The sequence below is a fragment of the Protopterus annectens genome, chromosome 1.part1 (assembly GCF_019279795.1).
Source record: "Protopterus annectens isolate FY-2018-M chromosome 1.part1, PAN1.0, whole genome shotgun sequence".
Taxonomy (NCBI): Eukaryota; Metazoa; Chordata; order Ceratodontiformes; family Protopteridae; genus Protopterus; species Protopterus annectens.
Window position 1 is genome coordinate 1820530006 of NC_056726.1, and position 14494 is coordinate 1820544499.

Genomic DNA, 14494 nt, shown 5'->3' on the forward strand with positions numbered 1-14494 from the left:
ACTGGATAAGGGGAAGGAGGAACTGCAGGGAGTGTCCCACACTGGTGTGCATACCAGTTAACAAAGCAATGCACAGATACAAGGATGGTTTATCTTCGAAATGTAGGGTGATGGACATACTTTGCAGACAGTTAATTTGTTCCTGATAGTGTTGCCAGGGCTGTAGTGTTAAAGAAAAATTGCCAGTTGCAACTTCAGAAAAAGAAGATAGAGGGGCAGTATGCTGAAAGGGACACCAACAGACTGAAGAGAAAGAGAACAAAAAGTGTAAATAAGGCTATTCACTACATAAATATAATACTTAGTCTTTCAATAAAGGGTAGAGCAGCAAAATAAGCATGCTGTTTACATAATTTCTGCAGTAAGTTTGGAAATAGAGTTATACAGTACAATATGAGATTGGCAAACCAAGCATGGATTAATAAAACAAATACAGTCTATGACAATTGGAGGAGTTCACTATATCAAACTGTATAGCTAGAGGAGTCAGGTGGTAACATTTAAAAGCATGAATTAATAAAAGAGAAAACAAATAAAGTCTATCACAATTGGAGGAATTCACTATATCAAACTGCATAGCTAGAGGAGTCAGGTGGTAACATTTAAAATAAGGCAGTACACATACTGTATGCAGTCGCAATTAAATCAGTTGGACTACATTTACATTCACTAACCATTCTATGCTAGGAGTGTAGTGCTATGTAATCCTTTTTTTTTCAAATAATTTTTTATTATTTTACAAATAAAAACAATGCATACATAATCAAAATACAGAACCTTCCTCCATTAGAAACATGTAAATGTGAATGTAAAAAATACAATTGCAGAGTACAAAGGAAATAAGAGGAATATAAAGCTGTGGGAGGCATTGTGACCTAAGTAAAAACAAAAAAACAAAATAAAGACTATTTTCAAAAAAAAAAAAAACAACACCATGCTACCTTGAGTGAATACAAACAGTACTAAAATGAAAACTGTAAATGTATAATAACAACTCCCTAGTGGGTATAATTTGAGGGGGAAGGCAATATCTAAAAAGAGAGATAGAAAGAGAGAGAAGGAGAGTAGATAAGTAGATAAGTAAGTAGATAGATAAATAACGAAATCAAGGGAATGTCAAATAGAGTGTGGACATAAGACATTAGTGTAGTGCTATGTAATCCTAATAAACAGATAAAGCCAGCGCTCCAAAAAATTACTGTAAATAGTGTTGGTTAATTAAAAGTTGCTTGTGTAATGTCAGAACTAAGCATTGTACACACACATATGGTATTCAACAAGAAAAATATTGCAATTCTGATAACAATTCTGATAAGACTGCAACCATTGTTAATAGAAAGTATTAAGGCAAACATAGACTCAAGAAAAAAAAAACTTACTTGGTGAGCACACCATGCAGGGGATGGGTAAGGAAGCAGAAGACAGATCCATAAATTTTAAAATGGCACCAGGTAGCTTAGAAGACATAAGTAGATTCCTTGACTGGAAGGTAAAGTGAGAGGGTGGGGAAACAAATTAGTAGCCAGTCTGTGGTCTGGGAAAATGAGCAGTACTACCAATCATAGTTAGACCCAGTATTACCAAATCAATAAGTTAGACCCTGGCCAGATGGACCACGAGTGAAAAAAACAGTCAGAGCTTCTAGCTTGTCCAGGTGGGACTTAAACACTCTACAAATTCTTAAAACATTAAACTTAAAAGGCAGGACTAACTCTGTACAGTTTGTACTAAATGCTGATTAAATGTGTGCCTTCATATACAAACGATAGCAGAGTTAAATGGATTATGTTAACATTATGGATAATGTTTCTTGTATTGTTCAGCCTGACATTTCCTTTCTCATAGGTTCATAGGTAGGTACTAGGCTATCGGCCCAAGTGCCTACGTAAGCCTAGCCAACAAGGTTCCCTGGCTTACGCCACTCAAGAAAGTTATTTACCTGTGCAACTGTTGAACAGAGACACAGAAGTGATCCCTGGGGTGTATTTCTTATTTCCCATCCACTCAAGATTTTTCTTGAAGAGTGCTAATGAAGACCTTTGCTTGACATAGATGGGTAGCCTGTTCCAAAGTATGGGAAGTCTCTGAGACAGGAATCTACCCCTCCAGCATGTCCTGTTTATTGTGGTGACAAGGTTTAGGTCCCTAGAGCATGTAGCTCAGAGGGATTGGGATTTCTTTAGGTGTAGCATGTCCAACAGCTCTGGGTTTGACATAGCTTTAAATGTTAGGCAGAGATCACCTCAGAGTAGGCGATATGCTACAGAGTAAAGCTGGAGTTTTTTGAGGCGGTCAGTGTAGGGTATTTGTTTGAGGCCGGTAATCCTCTTTGTGAGGTACTTCTGTGGCCTTTCCAGCTGCTGCAGATGTCTTGTGAGGTACATTCCAAAAGGGGCATTGTACTCCATAATGGGTCTAATGAGTATCGAGTAGAGGGGAACAATGACCTCTTTTTTCCTGGATGAGAACCCTTTTATGATGAGGTGTGCCACGTAGAAGGACTTCCTAACTACCTTGGCGATGTGACTATCAAAGGAGAGACTACTGTCCACCTGGGTCTCAAGGTCTCTTATCACGCATTCTGTGTTAAGTAGATTACTGCCTATGTGGTAGTTCATGGGTACAGAGTTTTTACCAAAGGGGATGACTGCACTTTTTGGCATTGAGCTTGAGGCCATGGCTCTGACACCAGACATCTCTCTCAGCGAGGCCCTTCTATAGGATGTCCACATCATTTGGGGACTTGACTATGGCTCCTAGTTTGCAGTCATCTGCAAACTTTGTTAGCCAGAGGCCTTCTGTGTTAACCTGTACTTCAGAGAAGTAGATACCAAACAGGAGAGGTCCCAGAATGGAACCCTGTGGTACTCCACTTGTCACTGCTTTGAGGTCAGATTTGGAGTCTGCAACTTTTACAGTGTGGGTTCTGTCAGTGAGCCAGCTGGCAACCCATCTTGTGATGTAGGGATTTATACCTAGTTTAGTGAGTTTAGCTATAATGCCAGAATGGGGGATAGTGTTGAAAGCCTTGGCGAGGTCAAGATAGGCTGTGTGAACCACCTTACCCTTATCTACGGCTTTGGTGACTGCCTCAAAGAAGTTGATCAGGTTCAGGAGGCATGATCTGCCTTTCACAAACCCTTAATGGGTGGGATTCAGAGTTTGGAGGTTACCAATGTCTTTGTTTATGAGTTCCATGGCCTTGCAGACCAGGCTCATCAGGCTAATAGAGCAATAGTTCCTGGGATCAGTGGTGGATCCCCCTTTGTGGACTGGGGTAACTGTTGCTGTGCACCATTCAGTGGGCACAAAGCCTTTTGCAACGTTATTATTGAACATGGTGCTTAAGTGGGGAGCCAGTTAGTTCTGAAGCTCGTGTAAAACGCAGCCTGTGTTTTTGGCTTTAGAGAGTGTAGCTTTTACCTGCGTAGTTGTGATTACATGGACTCTGCATTCTTCCTTTATAGATATGGGCCATTTAGGGGGTGAGAGGGGGGTAAAGTTAGGACTGAAATTATCTGCCAGGATGTTAGCAATATCAGATGGTTCTGTAATTTTCGTGCCTTTGTGCTGTAACTCAGAAGAGATCTGGGTGTTGCCATTGAGATTCTTGACATAGCTATAGAATGCTTTGTGGTTGTCCTTGGAATTAGTGGTGATTTTGTTTTCATAGCTAGCTTTGGAGGATCTTATAAGGGATCTCAGCTTCTTACTGAGGCTGTCCAGGGAGCTCCTCCACTCATGGGATTTTACTCTCTGAACAGTTTCTTCCTTCTGTTGTACAGTTTGTTTATGGCAAGGGACCACCAGACTAGCATCCTTTTTTTGGAGGATAGCATCTTGGTTCTGTTTGGGATCCATGCACTCGTGTAAGTGCTTATAGGGTGAATTTGTGTAGGATTCAGCAGTTGTAACTGTATTGTCCATCAGCATGGGTGTCATGACGTTCACCACTTCTGTCTTAAGAAGCATGAAGTTGGCTTTGGAGAAATTTTTTACTGTGGTTTCCTTAATGGGGGGTGGGAGCGGGATGTGGATATCAAGGGTGATTAGCTTATGGTCAGATCGGACCAACGAGGAGTTGACTTCAGGTGTGGAACACCAGTCACTCATGTTGGTAATGACTAGGTCTAGAATACTGTTGCCCCTGGTAGGGTGTGGATAAGTTGATCCAGGGCATTGGAGTTTATGAATTTCAGAAAGCATTGAGCTAAGGAGTTGGTACATGAGTTGTTTTCCCAGTTAATGGTGGGGTAGTTGAAGTCACCCATTATTAGTGTGTTTGGTTGAACCCTAATATTTTCCGATACATCAACAAAAGAGGAGTGGGAATCCTGGGGCAGGGTGGGGGATCTGTAGCAAGCTACAATTTGGATTGCAGTTTTGCCCAGAGTTAGTTGCACTTGGATAACCTCGGATACATTGTGCTGAGCAACTAGCCTGGAGGTGTAGATATCCTTAATGAATATGGACACACCTCCACCTTTTGTGTTTCGGTCCAGGTTACATGGTCGAAAAGTGTGGTATGAGTTATAGCATGGTAGTGCAGGGGTGCTCTCTGGAGCCTTGAACCAGGTCTCAGTCACTGCACAGATATCGATGTTCTCCATTTTAAGGAGTGCCTCGAATGAGTGCATTTTGAGATTTAGACTTCTAGCATTGAGTAGCATTACTCTTAGTTTTTGCTTGCCTGTTCCTGTTATGGTGGTGAATTTGTTATTTGAACCTTGCCTAAAAAAGGCACTATTGGGGTAGCAAGAGTCTTAGCAGGTATCTATTGGACCATTTCAGGCAAATGAAGCAATATGCCACATTATTAAAGCACATAAATAATCTCTCCAGTATATAAAAGATACCTGTTGTCCTCAGATATGTGTAATAGTAGAAATAAATTTGTAAGCAAAGCAGCAAGATGTTAATCGTGTTTCAGTGCTGCAATCATTACACTTGGGTTATCCTGCCATCAGGTGGTCCCGCAGTCGGCCAGAGTTCCAAAGTCTTGGTCCGGTGTCGGTTGTTGTCGCTTCTTCCCTGACGTCAGTGCGCCAGGGGTATATAGGATGCAGCTGACGCCATTTTCTTCACTCTTTCTTGCCGCACAGTGCCCAAAGCAAAAGCAGTTCGCAAGTGCCGGTAGGCCAACTCCTGAGATTTTCGAATTCGAATTTCAGAACCGAAGTCTTCAATAAAGCTAAGTACCCTGTTGGGGAAACTTTTTCTTGCCTCAGACTGATGTCAGTAAAAGTTAATAACTGTATTCCTTGTGGGAAGCAAATACCTCATAAAGAGTTCCATTCTTACTGTATTCCATGCCTAGGCCCAGATCACGACGTCAGTAGTTGTCGGTTTTGTGCTAGATTTAACAAACGCACTATTAAACGTCGGTTTGATTTTGCTCGCCATTATTTTGGCCGAAGGTTCAATTATACCATGCCGTCGGAACAACTGACAACCGGAATACACAAAAAACGCAAAGACAAGGATAAAGACAGGCAACCGAGGTCCAAAACCGATGACGAAGCCTCTTCCAGGCCAGTCGCCGGTTCGCTGGTGCTCAGTGAGGTGCTTTCGCAGCCCCTGACGCCCGCTGCCTCAGAGCCACAGGCCGCCTCCGACTCCCACGTGGAGACATCTAGGCCTCTGAAAACTCAAGGTATTGGGCCTACGGAAACTATTCCCTCAGATGGGTCCGGAGCCGCTGAGCAGGCATCGGCTTCTGAGGGTGTTTTCAGACCTTCACAGCTTACCATCAAAACAACAACCAAGTCAAAGACTCCATTAAAGACAAAGAAACAAGTACAGCATTCTCCTGGACAGGCCTCAATGCCTAAGAAACAGATGCTTAAAATGGCTGAAGACCTGATTACTCTGATCAGGGGTTCTCATCCCCCTCCTGATAAAAGGTCTAGGCAGGATACAGACTATGATTCCTCTGACTAGGTTTCCATTTCCTCCGATTCCTCTTCAGACCAGGGATACTCTTTACCCCCCTATGAGGACTCTGATGCTGAAGAATCAATCCCTTCAGCCTCTCCTCCTGAGGATTACTCTTTTGGGGAAACTTTACATACCATGAGGGAGCATTTCCATTGGGAGAGCCAGAATTACTCAGAATCCAAGAAAAGGCTCAGAGATTTTCTGTTATTGCCTCAACACAGGCCCCTGGCTATTCCACCTGTGTTAGACATTGTGGATGATGTGTTCTCTGAATCTAGTTTAACTCCCGATTCTTTACCCCCTGCTCCAGCCAAGCCAGACAGGTACTTCAGAGTCCCTGAGTCTCACAAATTTCTTTATAAAAACCCTGCTGCTGACCCAGAAACCATTTCCCAGGGTCCCAAGGGGGTAAAGGCTTCCACTGCAAAAAATCCAGTACCCTCTGACAGGGATTCCAGAGCATTGGATAGATGGGGGGAAAAAGTTTACACTTCTGCAACCTTAGCAGTAAGGGCCTTAAATTGCCAGTTCCACATGCTTAAATACCAACAATATTTAATGTCTTTGCTAAAACAGAAAATGCCTACAAGTTTAGAAGGTCCTGACCATAAGGAAATGCAGGACTTATTGCATGCAGCTGAACAAGTGGGAAAGCATACTCTGCAAGGTAGTTTTGATTCATTAGAGGCGTCTTGTAGAGCCGCAGTTACAGGATCTGTGATAAGGAGGCATGCTTGGTTAAAAGAACAAAGTTTACCAGATCATGTTAAGGCAAAATTATTGGATGCTCCTTTACAGCATGATATTTTGTTTGGTGTTAAGGCTGAAGAGGTATTAAAGAAAATGGAGGATAAAGCAAAATCTATGCAAACTGTAAAGGATTTCTTACAGGTACAGCCTCCTAGATTTAGCAGAAATTGGCCTTCAAAAAATTGGTCCTTTCCAGTGTCAGACAGACCACAAAGAGGCAGATACAGACGCCCAAGAGGCAGATCTCAGCCCCAAGGTTCATACAGGCCACGACAATGGGGTGCTTTGACCCCTAAAGGAGGAGAAGACAAGTCACAACCTTATCGGAAACAGTCCCAATGACTTCCCCTTTCAAATGCCAAGCTCTCACCTTTTGACAGCTCCCTTAGGGGGGAAACTAGCACTTTTTTTCACAAAAATGGCATATAATCACCCAGGACAAATGGGTTCTGAATATTGTGTCTCAATGTTACAAGTTCCACTTTCACACTCTACCAAGGCCGAAAGGAATGCCAAATCTGCCACAAAATCAATGGGCAGAGGCACAAAAACAAATTACAGCCCTCATGCACATGAGAGCTATTCAAAAAGTACCAGAACAAGAACAAAGACAAAGATTTTACTCAAGACTTTTCTTGGTCCCCAGAAAGGACAAAGCTTGGAGACCCATACTGGATCTAACTATTCTAAACACGTACCTGGATATTCCAAAATTCAAAATGTTGACACTACAGCAACTTCTTCCCATGCTGGGCAAGAAGGCTTGGCTTGTTACTTTGGACCTCAAAGAGGCATACCTGCATGTCCCAATCAGACAAAATTGCAGAAGATACCTCAGATTCATAGCTGGCACAATGCATTACCAATTCTCTGCACTGCCCTTTGGATTATCTACTGCGCCCAGGGTCTTCACAAAATGCCTGGCACCAGTAATTGCATTTTGCAGACAGAAAGGAATTCAAATTTATCCTTACTTGGACGACTGCCTTATACAAGCAGAGAGCAAGGACATTCTTCTACAGCATCTGGCGTTTGTAAAAATATTACTTATGGGCCTAGGGACACAATAAACGAAAAGAAGTCAAAACTAGTGCCCTCACAAGAGATAATATTCCTGGGTGCAAGCTTAAATACAACTGCCCAGATGGCTTATCTCACACCAGACAAGCAAAGACAACTGACTGAGTATTTTCAATTGATGGCAACAAAAACCCATCTCCCTGCAAGAAAAATTCTGCAGGCCTTGGGGTTCATGGTGTCCTGCATACTCCTAATACCATATGCTAGACTGCATACAAGGAAGCTACAATGGTATCTAAAAAGTGTTTGGACTCACTGTCACAGCCTGGAAACAATAATACCACTCATTCCCTGCCTACAACAGGAGTTTCGATGGTGGGCACAGGCATGTCACCACAACACGGGACAGCCTTTCACTTTACCCACAGCCAGGCAGACAATCACAACAGATGCATCAGATTATGCCTGGGGAGCACACATGGCAGGAAAATGTATCCAGGGCAAGTGGACCACAGACCAAATGCATCTCCTCATCAATCAAAAAGAGATGCTAGCTGTATAAAATGCCCTCACAGCCTTCAAGGACCTTCTGCATCCAGGACAACTACTGCTAAAGACGGACAACACCACAGTTATGTGGTACATAAACAAGCAAGGGGTCACTCATTCCTACCCCCTATGCAGACAAGTCATGACCTTGTGGAACACAGCATTGACCTATCAAGTTCATCTGCAAGCACAATTCCTGCCAGGAAAGAAAAATACTCTGGCAGATGACTTAAGCAGAAACATCATGGATCCTCATGAATGGAAATTAAATCCACAAGTATTCAGCATGATAACTCAAAAATGGGGTGCCCAGACATAGATCTGTTTGCCTCCCCTCTGAACTGCCAACTACAGAAATTCTGCACAAGGACTTATCACAAACAAGCATGGAAAGTGGATGCTCTTTCATTCAGCTGGAAAACACTAAGTTTATGCCTTCCCACCACTGCCTCTCCTTTCAAAGGTACTCCTAAAAGCCAGACTAGAGAGACCAAAAATGATCCTGATTGCTCCAGACTGGCCCCACCAGCACTGGTACCCAATCTTAAAGAATTTAGCTCAAGGCCCAGCATGGATTTTACCTCAGATTCCTCATCTTCTGACTCAGCAAAACAATCAGATCCTGCACAGCCAGCTGAAAACCTTAAATCTGGCTGCAAGGCAGATATAACAGCCAACCAGCCATCACCTCTCTCTAAAGCTGTTATGGGTGTCATTTTGGAGGCCAGGAGGCCCAGCACCAGGAAATCTTATTCAGAAAAGTGGAAGAGATTCTGCGCCTGGAACCAGGCTCAAGGCCTTAACCCTCTTGTCCCAGATATTCCTCAGATATTACAATACTTAACTGAGATGCTGGACAAAAGCCTTTCCTTTTAATTTATTAAGATTCACACCTCTGCTATTTCAGCTCATTACAACACGGATCCTCCTATTTTTTCTCACCCATTACTAAGACAATACCTCAGAGGGGCTAAAAACATAAGACCACCCCGGAGAGCACCAACGCCAACTTGGGACCTCAACTTTGTTTTGGAAAAACTTACTTTACCACCTTTTGAGCCAGCCATTTCAGCAGAATTAAAATGTTTATCATGGAAAACTGCTCTGCTGCTGGCAATAACTTCAGCACAGAGAGTCTGAGTTACAGGCACTAATGGCAGTGGAACCTTTCATCATTTTTCATCAAGACAGGGTTTCCTTAAGAACAAACCCTACCTTTATGCCAAAGGTGGTCTCCAGTGTGGCTCTTAACCAAACTATTCACTTGCCAACTTTTTATCCAAATCCCCAGAATAAAGGGGAGAGACTTCTTCACTTATTGGACATACACAGGCAGTTACGTTTCTACTTGGGCAAAACAAAAGTTTTCAGGAAAACTGAGCAATTGGTTGTATCATATGCTGCAGGATCACAGGGAAAGGCTATTTCAAAGCAGACCATTTCAAAGTGGATAGGACACTGTATCCGTCTCTGCTACACACAACATGGAAAAACTGTGCCTAATAACATTAGGCCTCATTCTACCAGGGCGACAGCCACTTCAGCGGCCTTTCTTAGAGGAGTACCAGCCAAGGATATTTTGGAAGCTGCAACTTGGAGTTCAGTGCACACCTTTACCAAGCATTATCACTTACCTCTTTACTCCAAATCCAGGGCTGGTAGCCACTCCAAATCCTATACAGACCCAGCCACCCAACCTCAGCTTTGGGTTTCAACCCAAGTGTAATGACTGCAGCAGTGAAACACGATGAACATAGTACAGTTTTGTACCTACCATAAATGTAGATGTTCAAGTGTATTCACTGCTGCAGTCCAGGTTACCCTCCCTCCATCCCAACTTTCTTAGCTGGGACTTATCTATACCTTTCTATCTTATACAACCTATGTGGTGTATTTGCTTGTAGCTAAAGGTATTGTTTTTATTTTTTATGTATGTTTTATTAGCAATATGTATTGCCTACCTATTTGGGGGCACCTGACATCTGGGGCAAGAAAAACTAAAGAAAATGGCATTGGCTGCATCTTATATACCCCTGGCGCACTGACGTCAGGGAAGAAGCGACAGCAACTGACGCCAGACCAAGACTTTGGAACTCTGGCCGACTGCGGGACCGCCTGATGGCAGGTTAACCCAAGTGTAATGACTGCAGCAATAAATACACTCGAACATCTACATTTATGGTAGGTACAACACTGTACTTTACATTGCAGGGTGGGGTAGCAGGCTAGGGTAAATTTGGTCAAGGCTTCGGGGAACTTCCCCTACTCTTTTCGATTGGTACAGTGGGATTAGATCTTTTACATCCATTTGAGCTACCAACAAGTCATTTACATGGGGCCTCAGTTTAATGTCTCGTAGGGACAGATTTTTAATATTGCTCTTACAAACTTAGAAGGTTGCTAGAATAACAGGATTTGAGTTAGCTTGTATTTTCTGAAGGCTATGAAGTTTGTAATTGAAATGTATGTCTTATATAGTGACTTCAGTCCTCAGTGATTTGCCAGAAAATCACAAATTCTATGAGGAACAGTCCAAAAATATGAGGCAAAAATCTGGACATTCTGCAAAAATCTGGACAGTTGAGAGGTATGTAATATGCATCTTTGTATACAAAGATATCTCCTAGTTCATAGTGTGAACTTAGCAACAGATTATTTTAATGCAAATGAGACAAGAGATGGCACCCTACTAAAGAAAGTCCAAGTAATTTCTGCTTTTCTACAGGGTACAAAAAGAAAAGAAGAAGAGCTTTGAGAGATGGAAGGGAAAACTGTTGCATAAGTCTTGTGTTAGAAGAACGGCCAAAGAGAATGGAAAGCATAAGAAATGTGAATGCTGAGAAAAGCAACTTTGATGCGGTCCCTAATGCTTTAGACACAAAAGTGACACCAAAAAACTTTATGCATGACAGGTATTGGCAATTATTCATTTATTCACTGACTTGTTCATATATTTGTTAAGCTGAGTAAAGCACTTATCCAGATGAGCCTTTTCAGGCTCAGCCCAGATGAAGAAATGTTTACAAAACATTCCAATAGTATGCAATTAGTATAAATAAAACATATACTAGGTTAGAGTGTAACCACTTAGCAGTGTAAACAATGTCTCCAGGTAATTTGACCATACTGGTTAATGTTAATGTGACACACCAACTCCATGTAAATATAGGAAAATGATGTTGATGACTACAATGAAAAGCAATAATAATGTATATATTACACAATAAATTCCACATTATAACCCAGAAAACCTCTCTACAAGATTTACTACCAGTGGAAGCATAATCTTATTGTACAGGCATGAATACAATGTCAGAAGCATTATGTACCCTGGGAAGTTAAAGATGTGTTTATTTGGAGAACCCAATGGAAATTTAACTCATTATAGCCAGGTTACTCTTCCAGATGCCTCTGTCATTTACATCCTACTGACTCAACTAGGTGTCAGATATCACTTGTTCATATTTGCATCAATAATTCCAAAATCATGTTACATACAAACTATTAAAATATTTCATCTTAAGGCTTATATAATGGCAAACACAACTGTATTAATATCTGATCTCTGTCTAGTGCAGGTAAAGAAATATTAATTGTTAGTCATATAATATTAATTTATATTGTCATACATTTCATATTTTTCCAAATATCTCAACAACCAAGTAGCACAGACAGAACTGCTTAGACTCATATGAAAGCTCATAGCTGGATGAACAAAATGCTGCCAATAGTATGTGTGTACCTTGAGTTTTTGCTGAGATATTGTAAGTTGTTCAGAAAATATTATACATTTTATAGTTACTGTGTTTAGTATGACTTATAAAATCCACTTTAAAACCTAGAACCTAAAGAATACCACACTATAAAAATAATTTGTGCTGAAGAGTTTAATATTTACACTTCTTTGGTAACTCCAGTAGTGCCACAGATATGAACATTTATTTGAAATGTGAGGGCGTAATTTGATTCTATCAAAAAGCTTATGCTCTGCTCATTAGAAGTTACAGTGCAAACTTCAACAGCTCAATTGGAGGGAATGAGTTAAAAGCATAACAGTCTTGTGTGGTATTTCCAGTGTTGTGGCATTTACCCTTTCCAAGGCAAGCAGGACAGTAGATTCAACATCTTTTAATATCCAATAAAAGCAATAAGGAACAAATTATAACACAGCAGTACAGTTTAGCGCGCTTTCACCTAGTATAATACCAGGCTTCTTCAGAACAAGGAAGCAACCCCATACCATCCATTTAAATAGTTCAAAACACCCAATCAAGTCAGGAAATCAATTAACTATGCATATACGAGTTAAATAAAATTTCTTAACCGTATAAAACCTCACCAAGTACATAAAATAAATACAGTGAATTACAAGACTTGTATCAACTCATAAAATTCATAATTCATAGGTTCATAGGTTCATACTAGGCTATCTGCCCGAGGGCATTTACAAGCCTAGCCCATCGTTTTGTGGCTTACGCCACCCCTTAAGTATGGGGAACTATACCCATTATTTTGCTGTGCCTCTGTCGAGCAGTGACACTGAGGTAATCCCTGGGGTATATTTGCGATCTCCCATCCATTGGTCAAGATTTCTCTTGAACAAGGCCAGCGAGGTGCTCCGCCTCACATATACCGGGATTTTGTTCCACAGCATAGGGAGTCTTTGGGTGACGAATCTATCCCTCCAGCACGTCCTATTAATAGCCGTGTCGAGGTTTAAGTCTCCCGCCCTTGTGGCTCTGGTGGATCTAGATTTTTTGAGGTGAAGCATATTCATCAAATCTGGGTTTGACATGGCCTTGTATGTTAGGCAAAGGTCACCTCTGAGCAAGCGGTAAGCGACTGAATAGAGCTGGAGTTCTTTCAGTCGGGCAGCATAGGACAGATTTTTGAGACCCTTTATCCTTTTGGTGAGGAACTTTTGTGGTCTCTCCAGCTGCTGTAAGTGTCGGGTCAGATACATTCCGAATTGGGCATTGTACTCAATCATTGGTCTGATGAGTGATGAGTAAAGGGAGACCATGACCTCCCTTGATCTAGATGAGAATCCCTTCATGATAAGGTGGGCAATGTAGAAGGTCTTCCTAACTACTTTAGCTACATGGGTGTCGAATGACAGACTACAATCAACCTGGGTCCCCAAGTCCCTGATAACTTCTTCTGTGCTCAGTGGATTGCCACCTATTTGGTAGCTAGGGGTAACCTTGTTTTTCCCGAAGGGTATGACTATGCATTTTTTGGCATTTAACTTTAGGCCATGGCTCTGGCACCAGTTATCCGTTTCTGTGAGTCCCTTCTGAAGGATATCTGTGTCAGATGTGTTTTCTACTATGGCTCCCAGTTTGCAGTCATCTGCAAACTTTGTCAGCCATAACCCTCCTGTGTTTGCTTGTACTTCGGAAAAGTAGATGCCAAACAAGAGTGGGCCCAGGACTGAGCCCTGTGGGACCCCACTTGTGACAGGCTTTGAGTCTGACATGGCGCCAGCAACTCTGACCCTGTGGGTTCTGTCACTCAGCCAGTTAGCAACCCATCTTGTGATGTATAGGTTAACATTTAAGCTGCTGAGTTTTTCAATGATACCCGAGTGAGGTATTGTATCGAAGGCCTTTGCCAGATCCAGGTAGGCTGTATGGACTGCCTTTCCCTCATCAATGGCTTTGGTGACTGTTTCGAAAAAGTCAACCAAGTTTAAAAGGCATGATCTGCCTTTGACAAAGCCAAACTGGGTTGGATCCAAGGTCTGCAAATTCCCTATGTCTTTATTTATGAGGTCCATTATGATCCTCTCCATGGCTTTGCAGATAAGGCTTGTCAAGCTAATAGGCGGTAATTTCCAGGGTCGGTGGAAGCACCGCCTTTGTGAAGTGGGACCACAGTTGCAGTGCGCCACTCCTGGGTACATATCCAGAGGTAAGACTTTGATTAAATAGCTGTCCTAGTTGTGGGTTTAATTCCTCATTGAGTTCGTGGAGCACACAGCCGGGACACCGTCGGGTCCCATGGATGCTGTGTTTTTGCTTTGGAGAGAGCAGTTTTAACTTGGGCGTTGGAAATGTTTGGGGGCTGCAATCGTTTGGTATAGATATCTCTCCTTTGGGGAGGGGAGAAGTTTGCACTGAACCTGTCAGCCAGTATGTTGGCAATGTCTGTAGGATCAGTAATCTTCACATCATTTTGACTAGTTCTGAGCATATCTGGGAGTTTCCTCCCAGGTTTCTAACATAGCTAAAGAATG

The 14494-nt window shown here is 42.1% G+C and overlaps 1 protein-coding gene across 3 annotated transcripts in view; it reads right to left on the reverse strand.

The window, feature by feature from the left end:
- LOC122812449 (cyclic GMP-AMP synthase-like) overlaps window positions 1-14494 on the reverse strand; it is a 397692-nt gene that overhangs the window by 312496 nt on the left and 70702 nt on the right. Inside the window, exon 1 of one of the 3 annotated variants that reach the window (XM_044084812.1) lies at window positions 1380-1471. The exons of the other annotated variants lie outside the window; for them this stretch is intronic. The gene's annotated coding sequence lies outside the window, so the exon portion shown is untranslated. Of the gene's footprint in view, window positions 1-1379; window positions 1472-14494 lie in introns of those variants that run through there. 3 annotated transcript variants of the gene reach the window in all.